The sequence below is a fragment of the Leopardus geoffroyi genome, chromosome D2 (assembly GCF_018350155.1).
Source record: "Leopardus geoffroyi isolate Oge1 chromosome D2, O.geoffroyi_Oge1_pat1.0, whole genome shotgun sequence".
Lineage (NCBI taxonomy): Eukaryota > Metazoa > Chordata > Mammalia > Carnivora > Felidae > Leopardus > Leopardus geoffroyi.
This window is the reverse complement of record NC_059334.1, coordinates 34,899,966-34,921,711: the sequence shown is the minus strand read 5'-3', so window position 1 is coordinate 34,921,711 and position 21,746 is coordinate 34,899,966. Positions and strand designations below refer to the sequence as shown.

Genomic DNA, 21,746 nt, shown 5'->3' with positions numbered 1-21,746 from the left:
GGCTTGATTCCATGACCCTAGGATCATGACCTGAGCCAAAATCAAGAGTCAGTCACTCAACCAACTAAGCCACCCAGGCACCCCAGAATAATATATTTTTATGAAAAATAATGTGGACCTCCTGAAAGTATCTCAGATACTCAAAGCAGTCCCTGGACTATGCTACAAGAACCACTGGTCTGTGCTGATGCATTCTTTGCCCCTATCATATCACTTTGTATAAATCATCTTTTATTTTGACTTCTCAGCATCACATTCATCTTCATTTGGTGACAAAACCCTTATTTCCTAAAGAGAACCTATTCAAGATGGTTGAGATGAAGTTGACCACACCCCTTTCTCACCCAGTGATATGCATGTGATGCATGATTGCCTAGAGCTTCTTGGGAACTCTCATGCTGAGCTATTAGAAAATTATTTCTCTCTCTCTCTCTCCCTGTCTCTCTCTTTCTGTCACTCACTCCCTGTCTTCCCTCTCTACCTCCAGTTTGCAAATCATGTTTTAGGAAAGCCTAAAAACAACTTTCTTCCCCATTAAGTGGAGACAGCCTTCTAAGAAATGAAAAGCCCCAATCCCTGATGACATCATTTGAATTATTGGAGCAAGCCAGGACTGAAAAAACCTCTCCTCCCTCTTCCCAGTTGTGTTAGCCAGTTTGCTAAAGTTAGGTCTTTGTCCCTGACAAGTGAAGAAACACTGCTTAATACACATTGATAACATTTATGCATCAATCACAGCCTTCAACATTTAAATGTAACATGAGAATTTCAGACATTGTGGTAGGACAACAGGCAAAACATTTAGGTGGTATGGAGTTTTCCAGATATTTATTTCTAAAATGTGGGTACACCTCAGAATCAACTAAGGGAGCTTTTTCAAAATACAAACTTCTAGACCCTGCCCAAAATACTCTGACTCAGTTGATGGAGCCAAAGAATATGTATTATTAGTAAGGTCCCTTGGTGATTCTGACACAATCAGTACAAGATCTGGCATTTGATAAACACTAATCTAGAAAACTATTGATTCCATCTGTAAGAACAATACGCAGTATGGATTTCTATGCTTCTATAAAGAAAACTTCTTTGGCTAGTACAGGAATGCCATGATTTTCAGAAATTCACTTAAGAGAAATCCTGGAATTTATAAATTAGGTAAAATATTCACACAAAGCATTGCACCCATGCACTTCCCATCCCCTTTCAGCTAAGACCGTTTAAGAGTTCTTTGCTATCTTCTTCAAATTTCTATCTTGTCCACATCTTTGCCAACTAAGCTGTTAACTGTATGTATTAACATACACACATAATATACAACACTGTACAGTATTTGGCAATTCAGCATTTTGCCAATCAATAACAGACATCATTCAAATGTGCAAAAAGCCACTAATAAGGACAGCAGCTTGAACACCATTAGGCTGGGCACCAAAGCAAAATCTAGGAAACTCAGGCAGAAGTTTCTAATTATTTGATCATTATCAAACTTTAGCTGATCTAAAGTGGTAGGGAAGACTTTGAGAGAAAATCTTCAAGTCCCCACCCTCAGAAATGTTTGGAAATGGTATTTGCAAATAAGGGTTTTGTATATGATAATTATGAAAGTTTTGTGTTGTGTTCCTTCAATAAAATGTATTGCTTTTTTCACACAGAGAGGTATTATCTTAGTAAATTTATTTCTAGGTATTCATAGTTTGTTGATAACTGGAACAGCTTTTGAAATTACCCTTTCTAAGAAATTATTTATAATTTAAAGAAAGGCTATTTTTAAATTTACCATAAGATAAATTCTCTTACTGGCTGTGAATAAGATGTATTTTTGATAGTCTCTTGGGTTTTCTTGTTATGTAATCATATCATCTGAAAAATCAAATTCATGTTGCCACTTTATTTGCAATATTTATTCCTGTATATCTTATTTTCTAATCTTTTTAAAAATGTTATGTTTTTTTTAAATTTACATCCGAATTAGTTAGCATATAGTGCAACAATGATTTCAGGAGTATATTCCTTAACGCCCCTTACCCATTTAGCCCATCCCCCTTCCACACCCCCTCCAGTAACCCTCTGTTTGTCCTCCATATTTATGAGTCTCTTATGTTTTGTCCCCGTCCTTGTTTTTATATGATTTTTGCTTCCCTTCCCTTATGTTCATCTGTTTTGTCTCTTAAATTCCTCATATGAGTGAAGTCATATGCTATTTGTCTATCTCTGACTGGCTAATTTCACTTATTATAATACCCTCTAGTTCTATCCACATAGGTGCAAATGACAACATTTCATTCTTTTTGATTGCTGAGTAATACTTCATTGTATATATACACACCACATCTTCTTTATCCATTCATCTATTGGTGGACATTTGGGCTCTTTCCATACTTTGGCTATTGTGGATAGTGCTGCCATAAACATGGGGGTGCAAGTGTCCCTTCGAAACAGCACACCTGTATCCCTTGGATAAATACCTAGTAGTGCAATTGCTGGGTCGTAAGGTAGTTCTATTTTTAGTTTTTTGAGGAACCTCCATACTGTTTTCCAGAGCAGCTGCACCAGCTTGCACTTCCATCTTATTTTCTTATCTTATTGCATTAGCTACAACCTTCAATATATCAATTTAGTGATGTTGATAGTCATCTCTTTTTTAATGATAATTACCTTAGTATGTCACCACTTAATATCATTTTACTCTTTGTTTGATATACAGTAAAGATTATATTTTAGTCAGAATATAAATTAGTCACCTAAATGATTTCAACGAGGCATGTATCCATTAAGAATGCTTTTAGCTACAAATAATAGAACCCTAAGACTGGCATAAACAAATAGGAAGTTAACTTCCAAGTTTGACCAAGACAGAGTAACAGGGACCAGATTTACCCTCTTACCTAAAAACTAAAGAAAAACCACACAAAACATTTGAAACAATCATTTTCAAACATTAGCCAATAGGCAGTGCATGGTAGTAACACCTGAAAGAAGAGAAACAAGCAGTGGGAGCTTTACAATTGCTCTGGCTCATTGCCAGGGAGGAGGAACCCAGAGTCCATAGTGTCCCAGAGTTGGAAAAGTTTTGCTAGGAGTACAGGCAGGTCAATGTGAATCAAAACTTGAACAGGGATGCCTGGGTGGCTCAGTCGGTTAAGTGGCTGACTCCTCATTTCGTCTCAGGTCATGATCTCATGGTCGTGAATTCAAGCCCTGTGCCCAGCTCTACGCTGACAGTGTGAATCCTGCTTGCGATTCTCTCTTTCTAATCTCTCTACCCCTCCCCCACTTGTGCTCTCTCCCTCTCTCAAAATAAATAAATAAACTTTAAAAATATTTTTAAAAGACTTGAACAAAAAAGCCATGTTTTGCATAGATAGTAGAGTACCCGACACAATCCAAGGATAAGATGTGCAGCCCAGCCTCATAAGACACAGAACAAAAGGGATCCAGGAGTAGTCAAGTACAATAGCAGGTATCTTCTCTGTGCCTTCTTCTGGAGCCCCTTGTTCTCCTGGGCACCTGCTTCATTCTCCACCCTCTGTAGTCTGAATTACTTTACTTTTTCATCCATAGTCTGGAAAATAACTGTCCAAACTCTCTTTGTTCTCTCTCCATTTGTCTCACAAGCATTTTTCCTAATAAATTTGTTGGACATTTAATAGCATCTTGATTTGCTTTTCAATGGACCTGAACTAACAGATCAGTATGAATACATTCTGGTTTATCCAGTCTTAAAAATTATAATGTGAAGGGCAATAATAGCCCAGAGCTATCATTGTGTACAGTCATTCCTCCAACGTGAGGTGAAGTTCATGTCTGTGGTCCCTCCTGCAGTCCTCAGCGTTCCTTCCTAAAAAACAAACAAACAAACAAACAAACAAACAAAAATTTTTACACTACTACCCAAGAATGAGTAACAATTATAGGCATAGGACAGCCTAGATTCATGGAAGAAAGAACAGTTTCCCCTTCAAGAACACTAAAGATACACCCAATTTACATGATCAAACATATAACTTCCTGATTGAAAACCACTACATTTTATTCAATATTCTCCTAAGAACAAAGGGTGGATACTGTGTACTTGTTTGCATAATTTTAAAACAGTCACGGCTTTTCCAGAACAGAGGGGGGGCCAACGTTCAATATGTATCCAAATCTTCACTTGTTAGCAAGAAGGAACTGCTTATAATTTTTAAATAACAGTTTTTATTTGGCTTAAAAAAAAAAGCTCAAGATCCAGTTTCTACCAAGGCAAGCCACTGCATATATTTTATCTCATTTATCCTAAGCAGAATAATGTCTTTCATTTATCTCCATTTTAAGAAGAGGAAACTGCATTTCAGAGAAATTAAGAAATTTACCAACGGTTGCTTCACTGACTCTTATAGACAGAAATTAAACCAAGTTCCTTCTGGTTCACAATCTAGTATCTTGTTGCTTTTTCAGATGCCACTGAAAATCTAGTTTGCCAAAATCTTTGCTAATGATAATATATGGATCTTTAAGCAAACCTGCTTATCCTTTGTGTTATTTAAGAACGTGAATGGTCTGTGTACTGCTTGGTCAAAAGTTAAATATACATAAATGTCTGCTATATGTTGCTCAAGTTTCTGACACATAGAAAAAAAAAGGACTTTTCTTTTCTCTTCCTCTTTGCCTTCATTAGGGCTGAGCTTTCCACTGGTACCCAGTAAAGGATGGAAGTTGGTATGTCCAGGGTTAGACAAATAAATAAATACAGATTTCTCACTATCAGAGAAAGGAGTTACAACTATGGAAATTAGGAAGTCCAGAATATATCCTGGAGTGCTGCAAAGGAACTGGAGATATCAGTCTTATGGCCTGATTAGATAGACAAATATAAGTGTGTGTGTGTGTGTGTGTGTGTGTGTGTGTGTGTGTGTGTGTGTTCTAGCTCTGTTCACTAAGAGGGTCTAGAAGCAATGGCATTCTGATAACAATGAACCGATTTAGATCTTTTTTTTCTAGATAACATTATCTGCTAAAAGGAACCAGGTCTCCTTGCCACAATATGACTCTAGGACTAGAGCAAGGAAAATATAAGATGTATGTATTTGGAACATTTTATGACACCAGAAGGTTAAAAAAAATGCTTGAAAAACTATGGGAGCTTGTGTATAATACACAGTAACCAGCTTGAGGTGGCTTCCGCTGGTAAGTCTGGGACAAATTGAGTATCAAAATAAATAACAATAATAACAGATTGTAACCCTGTGAGTAAAAGACAAATCCTAAGTTCATACTGACATTAATTAATTAATTAATTAATTGGAGAGAAAGGAAAGCTCTATCCTACCTAATCTAGAATGAATGACAAGATTAGAAAATTCCCATTTCATAATCATCAGAATAATAATTTATTCAGGCTAGAATCATTAACTGATGGTAAACTGGTGAAAATTTGCTAAGAAACAAGATAGTCAAATGATCTCAAAGAGTCTTGCTACAAAATAATAATTTATTATGTTACAATAGAGAACTTGGCAGACACAATCTTAACTAAGTAATAAAAGTTGACATCATCATTAATGGAACAAATTGACATCATGTGCCTCCTCATATGATTCCTGGAGACTAGCACAGCATCACTTCTGTAAGATTCCTGCCAAAATGCATAAATTACAAAGAAACATCAGACAACTCCCCATAATTGAGAAACATTCTCAAAAGCAATTGGTTTGGGGTCTCCAAAACTATCAAGATCATGAAAGATCATTAAACACTGAGAAACTGTTCCAGACTGAAGAAGACTAAAGAGACACAACTAAATGCAATATATGATTGTAAACCGAATCCTGAACCTAAAAGGGACGTTATTGAGACCATAAGATTTGAGTAGGGTATATAGATTGGATGATATTATTGGATCAACATTAATTTCCTGATTTTGATTGTTATACTGAATCCTTGCACTCAAGAAATACAAATTAGAATACTAAAGGTAATGGGGCATTGTGTCTACAACTTACTCTCAAATAATTGAGAAATAAATAGAGGATCAAGATGGAAGTATACGGAAGCTCTGTGTACTACTTTGCAACTTTTTTTGTAGATTTGAAATTATTGCCAAATAAAGTTTTAAAAATTAAAAACAAAGGGCACCTGGGTGGCTCAGTTGGTTAAGCGTCCGACTCTTGATTTCAGCTCAGGTCATGACCTGAAGGTTCATGAGTTCAAGCCCACATCAGGTTCTGTGGTGATGGTGCAGAGTCTGCTTGGGATTCTCTCTCTCTCTCTCTCTCTCTCTCTCTCTCTGCCCCTCCCTGCTCTCTCTCTCTCAAAATAAATAAATAAACTTTAAAAAATTAAAAATGAAAAACAATAGGGACACCTGGGTGACTCGGTTAAGCACCCAACTCTTGATTTTGGCTCGGGTCATGACCTCAAGGTTCGTGAGTTCCGACCCCACATCAGGCTCCGTGGTGACAGTGCAGAGCCTGCTTGGGATTCTCTCTCTCTCTCTCTCTCTGCCCCCCCCCCCCACTTGCACGCATGCTTCGAAAGAAAGAAAGAAAGAAAGAAAGAAAGAAAGAAAGAAAGAAGAGAAAGAAAGAAGAAAGAAAGAAAAACAGACAATGGCATTTTCTTCCCCTAAATAACTCTAAGAATAGCAAAGCCCATCAACACCTCCAAAAGATTGGAGGAATAGAAAACAAAAATGTTTCATTTCAATTATTTATGGCTGCATAATAAAACCACTCTAAAATTCAGTGGCTGTATTGTATTATCTGTCATGATTCTGTGGATTGATTGGCCTTAGTTGGGAGTTCTGCTCCCTGTGACAGCAGATGAAGCTGCAGTCATCTGGGTGTCCCCTAGGCTGAACATCCAAGATGGCACACTCACATGTTTGGAACTTTGCTGAGGTTGGTTAGAAGAGGGATAGGGCTGAAATAGGCCACTGAGATGGATGGGGCCTCTTTGCCCATGCAGTCTCAGGGTCTCTCCCTTTCTACCTGGTCTCTAAGTCACTTCTCCATATGATCTCTGTGGGATGACCTGATCAGAGGCTGGTGAAAGAATTCCCCCAATGCAGAACAAAGGAGAGAGAAGTTTATTGACTATACCACAAGGGAGCAATGGGCAGGACAGCAAAGGAGAGACTGCCTGCCAGGAGGCAGCAGGTGGGGGGTGGGGAAGCTGTATTTAAGGGGGAAGGTGAGAAGGTATGGGAATTTTCCTTTTTTGGAACCTATGTCCAGGTATAAGTAACTCATTGGTCAGCTAGGCCTTATGGATATTTTGAGATGGGTGGCCTAATGGGCCTGTTTGTATTCAGTAGGGAGTCTCTGTGGGCCCTTCTACCATACTCAAGTTTCCATTGTTCAAGTTAGTTGACTAAAAGTGGCAAGCGCCCTTCAAATACATGCTTTTATATGGACATGAGTATTCATTTCTCTTGGGTTGATATCTGGTCCATGAATATTTAAATATATTTTATAATATATTAATTCTATATATTTATTAATTTTATATAATTAATTATATTTAATTACATTTCTACATTTAATTAATTTTATGTATTCTATAATATATCTGATTCATTGATATTTTTATGAGAAAGCTAAAGGTTATTTTCCAGTTATTAAACTTTATCTTTCTAATCCCCAGTTAACAGCAAATAATAGTTAATTTCGAAGAAGATGATTAGAGAAGTTGATGGGACCTTTACTTTAAGGGTAAAGGAATTTGCAATCCCTGTCAAAATATCACCAGCATTCTTCAGAGAGCTAGAACAAACAATCCTAAAATTTATATGGAACCCCTAAAGACCCCCAAATAGTCAAAGAAATCTTGAAAAAGAAAACCAAATATGGAAGCATCACAATCCTGGACTTCAAGATGTATTACAAAGCTGTAATCGTCTAGACAGTATGGAACTGGCACAAAAACAGACACATAGATCAATGGAACAGAATAGAAAACACTGAAATGGACCTACAAACATAATGGCCAACTAATCTTTGACAAAGCAGGAAAGAATATCCAATGAAACAAAGACAGTCTCTTCAGCAAATGCTGTTGGGAAAACTGGACAGAGACATGCAGAAAAATGAACCTGGACCACTTTCTCACACCATGCACAAAAATAAACTCAAAATGGGGCGCCTGGGTGGCTCAGTCGGTTAAGCGGCCGACTTCAGCTCAGGTCATGATCTCTCGGTCCGTGAGTTTGAGCCCCACGTCGGGCTCTGTGCTGACAGCTCAGAACCTGGAGCCTGTTTCAGATTCTGTGTCTCCCTCTCTCTGACCCTCCCCTGTTCATGCTCTGTCTCTCCCTGTCTCAAAAATAAATAAAACGTTAAAAAAAATTTTTTTTTTAAATAAAAAAGAAACTCAAAATGGATGAAAGACCATTGGATGAAATGGATGAAAGACCTAAACATAAGACAGGAAGCCATCAAAATCCTCAAGGAGAAAGCAGACAAAAACCTCTTTGACCTCGGCCTAAGTAACTTCTTACTCAACACATCCCTGGAGGCAAGGGAAACAAAAGCAAAAATGAACTATTGGGACCTCAACAAAATAAAAATCTTCTGCAGAGTGAAGGAAACAATCAGCAAAACTAAAAGCCAACTGACGGAATGGGAGAAGATATTTGCAAACAACATATCAGATAAAGGGTTAGTATCCAAAATCTATGAGGAACTTAGCAAACACAACACCCAAAAAACAATCCAGTGAAGAAATGGGCAAAAGACATGAATAGACACTTCTCCAAAGAAGACATCCAGATGGCCAACCAACACATGAAAAAATGCTCAACATCACTCATTATCAGGGAAATACAAATCAAAACCACAATGAGATACCACCTCACACATGTCAGAATGGCTAACATTAACAACTAAGGCAACAACAGATGTTGGTGAGGATGCGGAAAAAGGGGAACCCTTTTGTGCTGCTGGTGGGAATGCAAACTGGTGCAGCCACTCTGGAAAATAGTATGGAGGTTCCTCAAAAAACTAAAAATAGAACTACCTTACGACCCAGCAATTGCACTACTAGGTATTTATACAAGGGATACAGGTGTGCTGTTTCCAAGGGACACATGCACCCCCATGTTTATGGCAGCACTATCCACAATAGCCAAAGTATGGAAAGAGCCCAAATGTCCACCAATGGATGAATGGATAAAGAAGATGTGGTGTGTATATACAATGGAGTATTACTCGGCAATCAAAAAGAATGAAATCTTGCCATTTGCAACTACGTGGATGGAACTGGAGAGTATTATACTAAGTGAAATTAATGAGTCAGAGAAAGACAAAAATCAAATGACTTCACTCATATGAGGACTTTAAGAGACAAAACAGATGAACATAAGGGAAGGGAAGCAAAAATAATACAAAACAAGAAGGGGGACAAAATATGAGACTCTTAAACATGGAGAATAAACTGAGGGTTGCTGGAGGGGTTGTGGGAGGGGAGATGGGCTAAATGGGTAAGGGACATTAAGGAATCTACTCCTGAAATCATTGTTGCACTATATGCTAACTAACTTGGATGTAAAATAAATAAATAAATAAATAAATAAATAAATAAATAAGAAAATAAGTAAATAAATAAATATTAACTTAAATTTAAAAAATAAAATAAATAAAAAACTATTTTAGAAATAAAAAAAGGGTAAATGAATTTGATTTTTCTGTTTGTTTTTGAGAGAGAGCAAGCGAGAGAGAGCACTTGTGTGCACCAGTGGGGGAGAGTGGCAGAGGGAAAAAGAAAATCTTCAACAAGCTCCACACTGAGCATGTAACACATGATCCCACAATCCTGGGATCATGACCTGAGCCCAAATCAAGTCAGATGCTCGGGGCACCTGGGTGGCTCAGTCGGTTGGGAGTCCTACTTTAGCTCGGTCATGATCTCTCAGTCTGTGAGTTCGAGCCCCGTGTCGGGCTCTGCGCTGACAGCTCAGAGCCTGGAGCCTGTTTCAGATTCTGTATCTCCCTCTCTCTCTGCCCCTCCCCCGTTCATGCTCTGTCTCTCTCTGTCTCAAAAATAAATAAACGTTAAGAAAAAAAAAAAAAAGAGTCAGATGCTCAACCAACTGAGCCACCCATTTAAGAGCTTAGATGTTGAAACGTAACCGCGTTGTTTAAAATCCTGATTCTACCATTCACAAGATGTATGACCTTAGGCAAGTTACTTAATTTCTGTGAGCTTCAGCTTTTTTATCTGCAAAGTGGAGGAAAATATAATAATAACTATCTTGTTAGATGATTGTGATGATTAAATCAGATGCCTCCAAACCTAACGCTAGGCACTTTGTAAATATGTATTAATTGTTAGTAATTATTAATAATAATTTATATACTGCTGCATTATTACCTTTAAAAAATTATTTATTTATTTTGACACAGAGAGAGAGAGAGAGAGAGAGCGCACCCGTGTGCTTGTGTGTGTGTATGTGCACGGGTACGTGGGCAAGCAACAGAGGGGCAGAGAGAGGGAGGGAGAATCCCAAGCAGGTTCTGTGCTGTGTCATCAGACACAGGGCTCCAACCCACCAACCAATAAGTCATGACCTGAGCTGAAACCAAAAGTGGGATGCTTAACCAACTGAGCCACCCAGGCAACCCTGCATAGTTACATTTTTATAGTTAAAATGCATTGCTTTTGAAATTTTTTATTTATTTATTTTTAACTTCTTAGAATATTTATTTATTTTTGAGAGAGAGAGACAGCATGAACGAACAGGGGAGGGGCAGAGAGAGAAGGAGACCCAGAATCCGAAGCAGGCTCTAGGCTCTGAGCTGTCAGCGCAAAGCCCAACGTGGGGCTCAAATTCACGAACCGTGAGATCATGACCTGAGCTGAAGTCAGACACTTAACCAACAGAACAACCCAGGCACCCCATTTTTGAAATTGTAAAAACATTTTTAAATGTGTGAAGTCAACCTTAATTTTGAGCGTTTACTAATACAAATGCATTCTTAAATTATCAAGTCATGCGTTAAGCTGCAAAATAGGAATTTTGCCCTGCTTTCTTGGTGTTTCAGAGGAAACGGAGACTGCTCACTTAAGGTCTGAATTGTGCTTTAGTTATTCTTTTCCATTCTATAAATCAAGGAGGGGCACTTTCCCGGGCACAAAAATTCATGAAGTTGTGGTACCTTTTTTACCAAAATTGTTCCTAAAACAACTACTAATGACATTGAATTTCCTAATCTACAAGGAGTTCCTTTTAGTATTCTATTGGTCATTCGGATCTTTGAAGCAAAGCAATTCCAACTAAATTTCATGTTGACCCCTAAGGCTTTTTGTTTTAGAGTGAAAGAACTCTGTTAATAATCTAGCATCTTTTCCAAGATCCTGTCTCGTCTCCCTTTGGTAGATTGGAGTATTCTATTTTAATTCATTGCCTGTGGAATTAGTAATTATATGATTTCTCTTGTGACTCCAATCTTAAATAATGATATCCCTTTAATAAGCTTTGTTCTATTTATAGGGCTTAAAGAGAAATTTGATTTTTAAGAGAAAACAGCAGCAATACTACAAATAACTGTTAAAATGTATTCTAGAAGCCATTTTCGGGCCTGTTTTTTATTGCTTTATTTGTGTTTCTGGTCAGAAGAACTGGAATGCAGAATGAGAAGCTTATGAGGTTCTCACCCTGGCTCCTCCCACCCATGCCTGGATTCAAACAAGTGGCCACTCACTAGCATATCCAAATGGATACCAGAGCCATTTTCCAGACCTCAGGAGTCCTATAGCCTTTCACCAGCCAAGCTGTAAGTACCTACAAGGTAACAAGTACTTTTCTCAAGGCTATCTTTCTGTGTGTGTGTGTGTGTGTGTGTGTGTGTGTGTGTAACAGCTTTATTGAGGTATAGTTTATATACTACACAATTTACCCATTTAAAGTGTAAAACTTGTTGGTTTGTTTTGGGCTCTTTGAGTGTGTGTGTGTGTGTGTGTGTGTGTGTGTGTGTGTGTGCATAAGCTGGGGAGGGGCTTGTGAGAGGGAAAGGAACAGAGAGAATCTTAAGCAGACTCCACACCCAGTGCAGAGCCCAACATGGGGCTTGATCTCATGACCCTGAGATCATGACCTGACCCGAAATCAAGAGTCAATGCTTAACCAACTGAGCCACCCAGCGCCCCTCATTGATTTTTAATATATTCACAGAGTTGTGCAATTATCACCAAAATGAATTTTAGAACATTTTCATCACCCCAGATATAAACCCCATGCCCAGTAACAAAACTCCCCATTCCACATAGTGACAACAAAGCTCACCAAAAAAAGTATTGAAATTTATCCTACTAAAGCAAAAAGGACAGATTAAAAGGAAATCTCAAACTGTGCATAGTGTTCTAATTTTTAAATTCTATAATTGTGTTTTGTCCTATCTCAAATTGTGCAAAGAATATTTTTAAGGACTCCTATTTTTTAATTTGGGAAATTTATATTTTATAACAAAAAGGATTGAAATTGAGAAGATATAGAATTTTCCAGCATCTAAAATCGTGAAAATTGGGGTGCCTGGGTGGTTCAGTCGGTTAGGCATCTACTTCAGCTCAGGTCATGATCTCGTGGTTCATGAGTTCAAGCCCTGCGTTGGGCTCTGTGTTGACAGCTCAGAGCCTGGAGCCTGCTTTGGATTCTCTGTCTTCCTCTCTCTCTACCGCTCTGCTTCCCCTGCTCATGCTCTGTCTCTAGGTCTCTCTCAAAAATAAATAAACATTAAAACTGTTAAAATAATTAAAAGAATCACAGAAACAAAACAAACAAACAAACAAACAAACAAACATTCCCCTATTCACCCCAGCCCTAGGCAACTACTAATCTATTTTCTGTCTCCTTGAATTTGCCTATTCTGGAAATTTCACATAAATGGCAGCATATAATATGTGGCCTTTTGTGTCAGTCTTTTTCATTTATCATAATGTTTTCAAAGTTCATGTTGCAGTGTGTATCAGTACTTCCTTTCTTTTAATGGCTGAATAATACTCCATTGTATGGATGTGCCACGTTTTCTTTATCCATTCATTAATTAATGAGCGTTTGAGTTGTTTCTACTTCTTAGCTATCATGAATAATGTTGCTATGCACATTCATGTGCAAGTTTTAGTGTAAACATATGTCTTCATTTCTCTTGGGTGTATGCGTAAGAGTGGAATTACTGGTCCACGTGTTTAACCTTTTGAGAAACTGCCAGATTTACATCAAGGCTCTCTTAAGATCTACTTGGTCTTGGGTTAATTGTTGTTCCATTTGGGTATGGCCTTGGAAACAGGCCCTTGCTGTTCAGATAAGAAACTTCTGTCAAAGGCTTTCACTACATTATGATCTGAACTTAACAATCTAAAAAAGTATGTGCTTTTCAACATTTTTGAAAATACGATGATTAGCATTCTTCTCTCTAGGGAAAAAAAAAGATCCTGTTTATCAAGTTTCCAGAACTATATAGACTCTTAAGGAGCACTTGACTCTTCTCACCCTAAAAGGCTGAGTAGACTTTAGGGGCACGTGGAGCAAGGCATAGTTGTATAAATTAAGGAGCATTACAAAAGAAAATATGTCTTCATTATTGCAAGGAAATTCTTCATTTCGCTTACAACAACATCCCTTGTTTCAGAAGTCAGAAATTCATATGGGCTAATAAATTTTTTATTGTAGTCACTCACACCTTAGCACAAATTACTTTAATAATCACACTTTCCTCTTAACCCCTGGTTAAGTACCGACTAAGATGTTCTGGTAGTAGAGGAGGTACTTTAAAAAAGGTAGAAAACAAGTAATTTTAGAGCCTAAAAAGGGGAATTGGGACACACTACATGTATTACATTTAGTAGGTTATTTACTGCTCATAAAAATGCCATGAGATAAGTACTATCATTTTCCTTTAAAAATTTTTAATGTTTATTTACTTTTGAGAGAGAGAGAGAGTAAGAGCATGAGTGGGAGAAGGGCAGAGAGAGAGGGAGACACAAAATCCCGAGCAGGCTCCAGACTCCAAGCCATCAGCACAGAGACTGACACGGGGCTCGAACTCAGGAACCAGGAGATCATGACCTGAGCCGAAGTCAGATGGTTAACCAACTGAGCTACCCAGCTGCCCCCATTTTTACTTTAAAAGAAAGGAAAAGGGCTAAAAAAAAAAGTTAAGTAACTTACTGAAAATCACACAAATTATATGTGAGAACTTTAACTCATATCTATCTGATTCCAAAAAACCAGAGCATCCACTCTCTGTCCTGAAGAGAGAACAAATAACTTGCAGAACTCTGGGGCTGGGAAGTAGGGAATGTGGAGAGTAGAGGTGTGCCGAAACCAAACTTTGCCTTCTCTACAAATTTTTTTCACATCCCTGGTTGCCACAACCACCTGCTGGCAGCACCCCCTGACCCCCAATGGTGCAAAAATGCTAATGAGTCCTTAAATGCTTCGTCTTCCTGGCTTAGAGGACCTACTGTATCTGACTAAGTTAGGATGGTAGCAACTGCTGCTGCCTGAGCCACACACTCCAGCAAAACTTCCTTATTTGGAAAAGTCCTTTCCATCCTATCTGGGCAGAAAGAATACAATCTCACATTAAAAAAAAAAAAACAAAATGCTTTGACCTACATCAGAAGGGGCACTTGAAAACACTAAAACACAGAGAAATGGCAAAAAGATCAAGTATATTTCTAAATACTTTGCTCAAGTGGAAGGTGGGGGAATGTGGATGGGGTGGGGAATGCTTCATCAGATAGTTAAAAGAAAGAACATTCACAAAACCCTTTTGCTTTAACCCCAGAAGCTCTTCTAGTTAGCAATAAGCTTTGTATCTCAGTTATATGAAATTTAGCACACTTTTTACTGGAATGAAGAAAAAATACATTTTGAAACTGCTATTGAAGCCAGGAGGGAGCTGAATGGCAGGAGACTATAGTTTCTCAGATGGGGTTTAGCATTGCATCTCTCCTACGCAGAGGTTATATTTGAAAAGGTGGGACTAAGTGGATATTTTCAGGATGGGCCAATGAGGTCGGCCTGAGTGTTAGCTCTTGTCGTTCCTGGAGCAGCTTGGTAGAAAGATGAAAAGAGGAGACTAAAGTCTCAACCCTGCTGCTGGGTGAACTTGGACAAATTACTTAACCTCTCTGGGTGGACCTCATTTTGCTCTTCTTTGAAGAGGAGTTGGACTAAATGACCTCCAATAACCTTTCCAGAATTGACTTTCTGTTTTGTGATTTCCATGATTGTGGAAAGGGCTTGTCTAGGCTAAAGCGTGCAACAGAAACCATGGGTTTCCAATGACCTCTAGACACACCCATCGTTCCCTAACTTCCCTCCTGGTACCTTTAAACCCTCAGCCCTTCTGGAGCCCAGGGCCTTGGTGTTGCTTTCGGGCTTCCTGGAGGGACCTCCCAGAAGACCCATTAGTATGCAAAGCACAATAAGCTGAATATCATTCCCAGTGCTTATCGAATTTTATCTGTCCTATATTCCATTCTCTCAGAGTCTGCTTTCAACCACCTGGCCCTGCGTGATGATGGATTAAATCAGATAAAATAACCCTCACTGAGATTTCCTAACATGTAACCCTCCTCACAAAATAACTTAAAAATAATCCGAATATACATCCCTCTTCCAAAGTTCCTCATATCTTTTTTTTAGTTTATTTACTTTGAGAGAGAAAGGGAGAGAGAGAGCGTGCACATGCACATGCAAGTGCACAAGCAGGGGAGGGAAGAGAGAGAGAGAGAGAGAGAGAGAGAGAGAGAGAGAGAGAGAGAATCCCAAGCAGCCTCTGCAATGTTATTGCAGTGCCCCAAGTGGGCCTGATCCCATGACCGTGAGACCATGACCTGAGCCAAAATCAAGAGTCAGACGCTCACCCGACTGAGCCACCCAAGTGCCCAAAAGTTCCTAATATCTACATTATTTATTTATGTGGAAGGAGACAATTGATGGAGTGGTCTTCCTATGCCCCTGAAATTACATTAAGATTGGATTGCCTTCCCTGATCAGTGACACTTGGGGAAGTTGTCCTATCTTGGCAGGAAGATTGTAAACTCAAGATGGAGATTTTGTTTTTCTCTGCATTAATCTGCAGCTAATGCCAGTGAACATTATCCTTGTTTAATTACATTCACTAACCAACTGACACAACTTCCCCTGGGAAGAAGCTTATCCGACTCTGACTCATGCTTTACAGCATGTTGGATTTGAGGAAATGGATAATATACGCCCCGCTGGCTTTGGAATTTTAAACAGAAACCCACATGCCGCCAAGTCTCCAGCTTACTCCCAAATATGGGAGAATGTGTGCCCCAGCCACGGTTGCAGGAGGCATGCTCAGTGTGACAAAAGGCAAAACCCACAGTGTGTGCTGAATGCCAGGCCAGGCGTGGAGAGGCAGAGCAAGTATTCACTTAAAGGAAAAGGAACAACCCCAGAAAAGTGGTGGGAGGATGCCTCCTCTAAGGACTGTGTCCCTTTCCTAGAGTTATTTTGATGATGTCATAGCAGTGAATGTCTTATTAAAAGTAAAGCAGGAGTGCCTAGGTGGCTCAGTCAGTTATGCGTCCAACTCTTGATTTCAGCTCAGGTCATTATCTCACAGTTCGTGAGTTTGAGCCCACGCTGACCTTGAGGAGTCTGCTTGTGATTGTCTCTCTCCTCTCTCTCTCTCTCTTTCTCTCTCTCTCTCTCTCTCCCCTCCTCCCTTCTCGTGCACTCACCTGTGCTGTCGCACTCGCTCTCTCTCTTTCTCTCTCAAAATAAATAAATAAGCACTTAAAAACCAGTAAAATCCTTGCCAGCCCCAGGGACTAAGAGGTGTGATTTCAAAGGGCTAACCTTTAGAGGTTTTTAAAGCAGTACTCACAGACACAGCATGTGAGAACAAGAAATGAAATGATAGGAGCCTTGTGCTGAGCTGGTCATGTCACTCTGTATCCAGATCATGGCAAGAAACTCTCTAGTAACCAGTGTGCCCCAGGATTCTCTAGTATCAGAGATGTTTCCAGAGTAGAGCTAACTGGGGCAATTGCTCTTGTGTCTGAGCATAGGGTGCAGGGAGCAGTAACCCAGGGCAGAAAGACATAGATCCTCAGCTGGAAGCCAAAAAAGAAAGGCTCATAGTCCAATTCAACCCCTACCCCCCACTCCATGGCTGAGCCACTCCCTCCTTTTGCCCACACCTCCTAAGTCTCCACATGTCTTCTTACAAACTCTCTTCCTTTTCAGGACTGTCCTTGTTCTTCTTTAAAAAAAAAAAAAAAAAATCTTTATTTTTTTTATTTTTAAAATGTGTTTGATAAAAAATGTCAAAAAATATGGAAATATAACAATAACAGCTCCCATTTATGGAGTGTTTTCTTTGTGTAAGACACTATACGAAAACACTTAATGTGCATCATTTTATTCAGGTAGGTTTATTATCATCCCCGTTTACAGATAATAAGATTAAAGTTCATACAGGTGAAGTAACTTGCCCAAAGTCACATGGCTGAGATTTGAACCCAAGTGCTTTCTGTCCTAAGGCCATGTGCTTAAATATTGCACAGGCTTCCTGGGGCGCCTGGGTGGCGCAGTCAGTTAAGCGTCCGACTTCAGCCAGGTCACGATCTCGCGGTCTGTGAGTTCGAGCCCCGCGTCAGGCTCCGGGCTGATGGCTCAGAGCCTGGAGCCTGTTTCCGATTCTGTGTCTCCCTCTCTCTCTGCCCCTCCCCCGTTCATGCTCTGTCTCTCTCTGTCCCAAAATAAATAAACGTTGAAAAAAAAAAATTAAAAAAAAAAAATATTGCACAGGCTTCCTTAAAAGTACAAGGAAGAGGGAAATATCAACCCTCGTCCACCACTCAAAGGTAACTACTGTGTTATCTTTCCAGACCTCTCTTTACATAAGTGTGTGTGGTGTTTATTTTAATCTGATTTTAGTAGAATAAAATCTGGGTTGATTGGGCTTCCAGGAAGAGGGAGAATGAGTCACCCACTGTAATTTATCCAGATTTCTCTTCCCCTTAAAAAGCTCTAGCTCAAACAACCTGCACTTAGATGAGTCCTGAGCCCTCTGCTGGTCTCCAAGAGGCATGGGTATCTTGCTGGAAGCATCATGCCAAGCACACAGTAGGCACTCCGTTGTTTCTCTCCAGTGGTATTATCAGGAACAGAATTTTCTGTTATTCTTGGCCTCTACTCCAATGTAAGTATTTTAGAGCTGTGAGTTTCAGGGCACTTGGATGGCTCGGTTAGTTAAGCATCTGGCTCTTGATTGCAGCTCAGGTCATGATCTTGCAGTTCATGAGATCAAGCCCCACTTTGGGCTCTGCGACAACAGTGCCGCGATTGCTTGGGATTCTCTCTCTCTCTCTCTCTCTCTCTGACCCTCCCCACCTCTTAAAAAAAAAAGAGCTGTGAATTCCTTCCCTCTCTAGATGGTGCTGGTGCTGGTGCTGGAGCCAGATAAAGAACCAACTGCCCAAGTGAGCCTGGAAATACATACATGTCATCTCTCTGGAGAGCAAAATTGACACCATGACTACTGTCCTGGGACGGCCCTTTAAAACCTTTGCTGAATTTGTACTCCTGGTCTTTCTCATGACTGCTGATAAAGAGAAGAGCTTCAGGGGTAGAGATAGTCACAGGTGAGGTGAAATGTGTGTGTTGGGGGTAGTGAGGAGAACAGAGTGGGATTCAATGGCACTTCTGGAGTTCATAGGAGCCCCTGTCATCAGTTCTAGCCTGACTTCAGGGGGCTGGAGAATCCCCCCACAGCCAATGAAGGGACTGACTTCAAGGGGCGGTGAATTACCCTGCTTGGTCATGAGACCTCAGCTGAGCAAGCAGAACAAACTGAGGCAAGTATGACAGAAGCTAATCAGGGACTCAGGAAACCTGTCTTTCCTTCTTACTTCTCACCAACCAGTACCTCCCCCTGCCACACATACAACCACACATATTCTCTTAAAAAATACCCCAAGCCATAAAGTGGTAAATTTTATGTTATACGTATTTTACTATGATTAAAAAGAATCATATTTAGCCAACCTAGGTTAAATATTCTATTCTCTGTCCTTATTCCTATGTCTATGTATTCCTCTGAACTGTAATCCAAGCACTGTAATCCACATTATTGCATTTGAATCACCTCAATTTGTGATATAATTTGTGAGTTTCCTAAATGAGGGATTACTAATTTTTTCTTTTTCTTTCTGCTTTTTGTGGAAGTATAACATATATACTGAAAAATGCACAAATCATAAATATACAGTTCTATAAATTTTCAAATGGCAAACACCTTCATATAACCAAAACCTAAATGAAGAAACAGAATGTCACTAGCACATCTTCCAGTCACTAGTTTCTCAAGGGTAATTCCTGTTCATAAATTAAAAACATATATTAATTTCTCCTGTTTTTGAACTTGACATAAATGGAATTGTAAGTATGTATTCTTTTTTTGCCTGGCTTCTTCCACTTAACATTATATTTATGATATTCATCCTTACTATTGTATAGAGATATAGACTATTTATTCCCATTGTTATCTAATACTCCTTTATATGAATTCACCATGATTTATTTATCCATTCTATTGTTGGTGGACATTTGAATTGTTTCTGGTTTTTAGCTATTACAAATAGTGTCACTATGAGCATTCTTGTATATATGTTTTAGTGAACATATGTTTTTCTAGAAATGCAATTGCTGTCATAGGGTATGCACATTTTCAGCTTGGATAGATATTGTCAGACATTTTTCCAAGGTGGTTGTAACCAATTTATACTCCCACTAGCAATGTGTGAGAGTTCTGGTTGCTCCATATCCTCACCAACACTTGGTGTTGTCTGTCTTCTTTATTTTAGTCATTCTGGTGTGATGTGAACAGATATCCTGTTGTGCTCTTAATTTGCATTTTCCTGTTGATTAGTGAATGGAGTATTTTTAATATATTTATTAGCCATTTGGATATTCTAGGAATTTTTTAAGGTTTTGCTTTCCTGGTTATTAAAGTAATACATGCTAATTGAAGAAGGTATGTCAAATACAGAAAGGAATCGTGGTGGCTTTGTACACGTCAATTTAGTTAAATTGGAACTACGTTTTTCAGAATTTTTTTTCCCTATCTGATTCCAGGCTAGATTTAGCCACAAGAAAATTTGCATACAAGGTGCCTGGGTGGCTGAGTCCATTAAGCGACTGACTCTTGGTTTGGGCTCAGGTCATGATCTAGTGGTTTCATGAGCTGGAGCCCCACTGTGCTGACAGTGCAGAGCCTGCTTGAGAGTCTCTATCTCCCTCTTTCTCTGCCCCTCCCCCACTCATGCTGTGTCTCTCTTTTCTCTCTTTCTCTCTCAAAATAAATAAGTGAGCTTAAAAAAAAAAGTAAGTTTGCATAAGACTTGCAGAAGTGAAGCAGCCATGTTTATGTTCAGAAGGTCTGCATAAAGGCAGGCACCATTGCAACTCATACATGTCTCAGATCTGCTGGTTTACCTGTTGGCATGGGAAGGCAACTGGACTCATAGTTCCCACCACATCTTGTCCTTCAACTTGTTCAACTCCTGGTCCAAATGTGTGTTTAGCTCCATGCCAAAGGTCCCAGCTCCTTTTGCAGGTCACTGACATCACTGAGGTTGGAGATGGTGGAGGCAGTGGGAGACAGATGCAGGTTCCACTTCACCCTTCAGGGTGCCACATTTTTCTTGCAAGTTCCAGTTTGCCCTCACTCTCCCATACTTCATGTCTCTTCATTCTTCCTAGCTGCTACCCTCCTGACTTCAGGCCCAGCGCGAGAAACATAAGCAGCAAGTGCACATAAGCTATTTAACCAGTGCCCACAATTACATAACTTCAAATCCCTTATAATAAACCACTGATTCTAGGTCATTCTTAGTAGTTATGCATCTCTAATTAAACTCTGATACAGGCAATAAGAAGAAACAGACTTCACCTGCAATCCCACATCCTGAGTGGACCACTGTCAACATCTCAGTCTGTATTTTTCCTGCCTGGAGTATTTTCATTGAAGAGAATGAGTTCTGGAGAGGTTAAGGACTGCTCAGGGCTCAACTGGTAGGTGGCAGAGACCAGCCGTCAGAAATCTGGTTTCATTCACGCCAGTGTGGTGTTGCTTCCACTGTGTCTCAGAATCCCTGAGTGACCCTTTACTCCTCCAGCTTTCTGGGGGCCCTCCAACTCTGAGCATGAGCTCTGGGCCTGTAAGAACAGCTTTTGAACACATTTTCCTGGGCTTTTCGGCCACCTGCTTTTACAGCTTCCCCATTCTGTTCTGACCAAATTACAGGAGTTCCACCTTTCTGTTCCTCTTCAGAAAAAGAAAAGTCTTTTAAAATGAGAGTCATGCTGTGTCATCTACATCCGGAGAACTAAGAAGTGATGGCCACCAGGGGGCCAAAGAGAGTCCTAAGGCCTTCCCTGCCCTGCCAAACACTGCTCCCCTGAAGTCTAGAGATGAAGTACTTTGATTTAAGCATTACTGTCTTGAGAGTTCTTTTTTAAAATAGAAGTACTCTTGAGAGAGGCAACACATGACATAATTCTTCGGAATGAATGATTTCCCAGATGTAGTAGTAAGTGACAAAAGCTTTGGTAAGAGAGCAGGCTGGACAGGAGACAGCAGGAGGTGAAGTCAAAGATAAACTCCCTACTATACGATTTGGCCAAGAGTCTCCAGGACTCTGAGTTTTATAAAACCAAGAGTCAACAACACTTTTCTGCTCAAACCTGAGACTTGGGCTTGAGCTCTGCTCCTCGCCTAGAGGGTGGA

The 21,746-nt window shown here is 39.6% G+C and overlaps 1 long non-coding RNA gene across 3 annotated transcripts in view; it reads left to right on the top strand.

The window, feature by feature from the left end:
- Positions 1-19,407, top strand: part of LOC123577416 — a 74,721-nt gene extending 55,314 nt beyond the window's left edge. For 2 of the 3 annotated variants that reach the window (XR_006701830.1, XR_006701831.1), the window contains 2 exons: positions 11,591-11,750; positions 18,391-19,407. This is a non-coding gene — a long non-coding RNA (uncharacterized LOC123577416). The remainder of the gene's footprint in view (positions 1-11,590; positions 11,751-18,390) is intronic. The other variant, XR_006701832.1, reaches the window with a different exon arrangement.
- Positions 19,408-21,746: the final 2,339 nt, after the last annotated feature.